Source organism: Phyllostomus hastatus, unplaced genomic scaffold, assembly GCF_019186645.2.
Source record: "Phyllostomus hastatus isolate PE091 unplaced genomic scaffold, TTU_PhHast_1.1 phas_scaffold_55, whole genome shotgun sequence".
NCBI lineage: Eukaryota > Metazoa > Chordata > Mammalia > Chiroptera > Phyllostomidae > Phyllostomus > Phyllostomus hastatus.
The window spans coordinates 529,341-533,354 of record NW_025334035.1 but is presented as its reverse complement, the minus strand read 5'-3'; the positions used below and the strand labels follow the sequence as shown (position 1 = coordinate 533,354).

Below are 4,014 nucleotides of genomic sequence, written 5' to 3'. Positions count from 1 at the left end.
CAAACAAACAAACAAAAACACTTTGTGTGTACATTCCGTGCCTCTGGGAGTGTGTGCTTTCTCACCTGCTGGCTGTGCTGCTCTCCTGGCTGAGTCGGAGCAGGACGGTGGTGGGAGGAGCTGGGGGTGGCAAGGAGGGTGGGTCCAGGCTCCTGAGCAGGTCCTATGGCCCCTGCTTGAAAGGACAGGGTGTTTGGGAGCCGACAGGCTGCCCACAAGGTGCCCTGCCTGATTCACAGGGGCTCAGGGGTGCTGGGGTCTGGTCCTGAGAAGCTGTTCACTTCTCGTGGAGCAAAAGTCCCAGTGGAGCCTTACAGGAGTCTCTGTGACATGGGCCATATGTCCTCTCCGCGCTCCCTTGGCCTTGGGCCCTGACACGGGGTTCTTGGACCCTGTAGTTCCCTGCTCACACTGGAGCCTGCCATGGCCATAATAAAGAGTCAGTGGTGAGGTCAGACAGCCTTGAGCTTGAATCCAAGCTTGGCCATTTAATAGCCGTGTGACCTCTCAAGTCATTAGAGGAGTCTCGGTTTCCTTATTGGTTGAGTGCAGATAATAGCACCTCCTCAGGGCTCTTTGAGGTTAAATGAAGTCCTTGTGCTAGGCTTCTGACGTGCTTGGCACAGAGTGAGTCCTCAGCAAGTGAGACCCTGAAAAGAAAAACAAAGAACTTTCTGCCTCCGGAACTACCTGAAACCAGCCTCAGAGGCCTCAGGTTCAGCACATGCTGCATGGCATTTGCCCGTCGGTGCAGCCCCCGGCTGAATGGATGAGACCAGTCAGAGGCTGCCTGGCGTGATGACAGGGTTTCCATCCGAGGAGAGGAGGCCCAGAGCTGCTTCAGCCTGCTTCCTGGTCACCCGGCAAAGGCCCTTGCGGGGCTGCGCCAAGCCCTCTCCAGAAGGGGTCCTGGCGGCCAGGCCGAGGTTCCCCAAATGTCAAAACTGATAAGCGGCTTCCTGTTTGCATTTTTTCCCCGCCACTGCAGCCCCTTAACTTGGGACCCTGCCATCGCTCACTTCCTCACTGGTCTCCTGGCCTTAGTCCTCAGCACCCCAACCCACCCTCTCACCTGGTTCATCTCAGGTGTTGGTCACCAAACCCTGAGCGGGGGGGTGGTGGGGGTGGTGGTGGTGGTGGTCTGACAGGCCAGAGCATCATGCTAATGAACAGCTTTGAATAGGAACATGGCACGTGACATCACTTCCCGACGAGGACAGGCACTCTAGGAGGCACGGTGTGGTAGGGAAACTGAGGCCTGGGGACCAGTGACTCACTCAGGCACACAACAAGTCAGGGAAGAGCCAGGCTATGACCCAGGTCTCCTGCCCATCCACCCACCTAGGTCTTTCCACACCAGTGGCCAGGAAAACCCAGAGCCCACAGGGGAGGACTTCCAAACCTGACCACACGGGCAAGCTGAGCCCAGGCCACAGGTGTCCTGCTGAAGACTGGGGGCAGCCCTGGGCTGGTCCTTGGAGGTCCTGGTTCCTCCCAGAGAGTCTTCGGGCTCTGGCTCCCACAGGCACTTTGCCTGCTCTCTGCTCCCCCAACCACTAGCATCCTGTAAGGTCTCAGCCTTGGGGAGAGGATGGAAGGAGGGTAGGGGCCAGCAAGGGGACACTCAGACACATGCTGGGACCCATATAAACACACCACAGGTTACAGAGGACCCCCCCCACCACCACACACACATGGGCAGGCACACCCTCACAGCTTCTCCTGCGTCAAACCAGCAGGCCTGGGACTCTTGGAAGGAGGCCAGGGAGCCACTCAGAGAGCGTCTGCTACTGGGCCCCAGGGGTCAGCTGAGGCCCAGGAGGGGAGCAGGAGGGCCCGTGAAGGGGCCTGTCCTTCGTTTCACCTGCGAAGCAGTCCTGGCCTGCAAGGACTCCCGGAGCCAGCCTCCTGCCACAGGCTGGGCACCTGCAGCTCACATGACTATTTCGTGCCCTTGGTTCCCTCCCCCAGGCACACACAGTCCTGGCTGTGTCCCCTGGGGTCTTGGACACATTCATTTCTCCAGATGGGATGACCCGGGGAGTAAAGTCTTGGTCGTCTCACCCTGCAGGGCGGCTGCCAGTCCCCACAGGGGCAGGACCGACCAGTTTGTCATTAGCCCATCTGGCTCTGCAGTCAGGCTCCCTGCCCTCCCCGCTGCCTAGACCCCCACTGTCTCCAAGTCACCTTCTCCAAGTAGTCTTTCCTGGTCCACAGCCCCACAGGCATCCTTGGCCTGTGGGCTGGTGTCTGGTCCATCTCTTACAAGACAGGAATCAGGGACCAGAAATTGCAACTTGCCCCCCCCACAAGTCACTTGTACAACTTCACCGGCCCACTGGCTGTTCCGTCATGATAAAGGCCGTCTGAAGAGCGGCTGTCAGCTGAAGCACAAGAATGGGGCCTTCCCTGCGGGAGCCCCATTCCCTCCACCTGACCCTTATAAGTGGCTCCTCTGGCCTGTGTATCTGTGGCCTTTTCCAGTCCTCTCTTCCTGCTCCTTAGCCTGCAACTAGCTCGGGCCTCCCCTGTAGCTATAACCCAGATGTCCCCCACCTTGGTTTTCCAGATGCCACTGCCTCTCACTCCAGGGACTGCAGGAGGCAGCCCCTCCCGCCTTCTCTCTCAGGTGCTCTCCACACAGGCTCTTTGCCCCTGTCACTGCCCAGCTCGCTCTGTCCCATCCCCAGTGACTGGCCACTGTTTGTTCTAGCTGCAGTCCATGAGCTTGCCAATGCTCCCTACATTGTGTGCCCTTTGACCCCAGCCGTCCTTTGGTCTCCCCAAGACCCTCCCCCATGGCCCAGGCACAGGTCTGCACTGAAGGAGTGGAGCCAGGACGATGGCGGACTGCAACACAGGAAGGGGCTGGTTAAGCTCCTCCCCACTTGATCTCCCCAGAGTCCAGGGGGCCGTCCTTAAGGTGCTAGAGCCTGGGAGAGGACCCCTTGCTCTCAAGTACTCTCCTCTCCTTCTTTCAGGCAATCTGCACCAACATCCACCCACCCCCTCAAGAAACCTGCCTCAGAGAGGGCTCCCAGCTGTGGTCTGGCCCCTCCCAGTTCAGTCGAAACAGTAGTTAGCAACCTGGCCACACACTGGCATTGCCAGGGAGCTTTTACAAAATCCTGATGCCTGGGCTCCACCCCGATTTAATTGGTCTGAGGTGTAATCTGGGTGTCAAAATTATTTTAAATTAATAGACTTTAAAAAAAAAGTTTTATTCATTCATTGTACAGAGAGACAAAGGGGGAGGGAGGGAGAGAGAAACATCAACTTGTTTTCCCATCCATTTATGCATTCATTGGTTGATTCTTGTATGTGCTCTGACCAGGGGTTGAACTCACAACCTTGGCATATCGATATTGCTCCAACCAACTGAGCTACTCAGCCAGGGTTACATTTTACTCTTTTTGAAACAGTTCTAAAACTAAAGAAAAATTGAGTGGAAACTACAGAGAGCGCCCATATACTCTCTCAACACCCTCCTGCTCCCCAATTTCTCATTAGCATAATTGGTTACAACTGATGAGCAGATACTGCTACATTCTTATCAACTAAAGTCCGCAGTATACTTTAGGGTTCACTCTTTGTGCTGTACATTCTAGATGTGACAAATGTGTAATGCCACGTACCCACCAGTACAGTCACATAGAGTAGTGTCACTGCCTAAGAATGCCCTGCGCTCTGTGTGTTTGTCCCTCCCTTTCCCCCCACCCCATCCCCAACTCTCACACCCTCTGATCTTTTTACTGTCTCTGAAGTTTTGCCTCTCCCAGGATGTCATATAGTGGGAATTATACAGTATGTAATCCTTTCAGCTTCTAGGTGATTTTTAAAATTTTTTATTTTTATTTTTTTTAAAGATTTTATTTATTTATTTTTAGAGAGGGAAAGGAAGGAGAAGGAGAGAGAGAGAAACATCAATGTGTGGTTGCTGGGGGTCATGGCCTGCAACCCAGGCATGTACCCTGACTGGGAATCGAACCTGCGACACTTTGGTTCGCCGCCCGC

The 4,014-nt window shown here is 55.1% G+C and overlaps 1 long non-coding RNA gene across 1 annotated transcript; it reads right to left on the bottom strand.

Annotated features, from left to right (window-relative positions):
- Nucleotides 1–1,121: 1,121 nt before the first annotated feature.
- Nucleotides 1,122–2,667, bottom strand: LOC123809351. The gene is made up of 3 exons (XR_006783991.1): nucleotides 2,557–2,667; nucleotides 1,403–1,579; nucleotides 1,122–1,225 (listed from the first exon to the last, which is right to left on the bottom strand). It is a non-coding gene; the product is annotated as an uncharacterized LOC123809351 (long non-coding RNA).
- Between the last annotated feature and the right edge of the window lie 1,347 nt (nucleotides 2,668–4,014).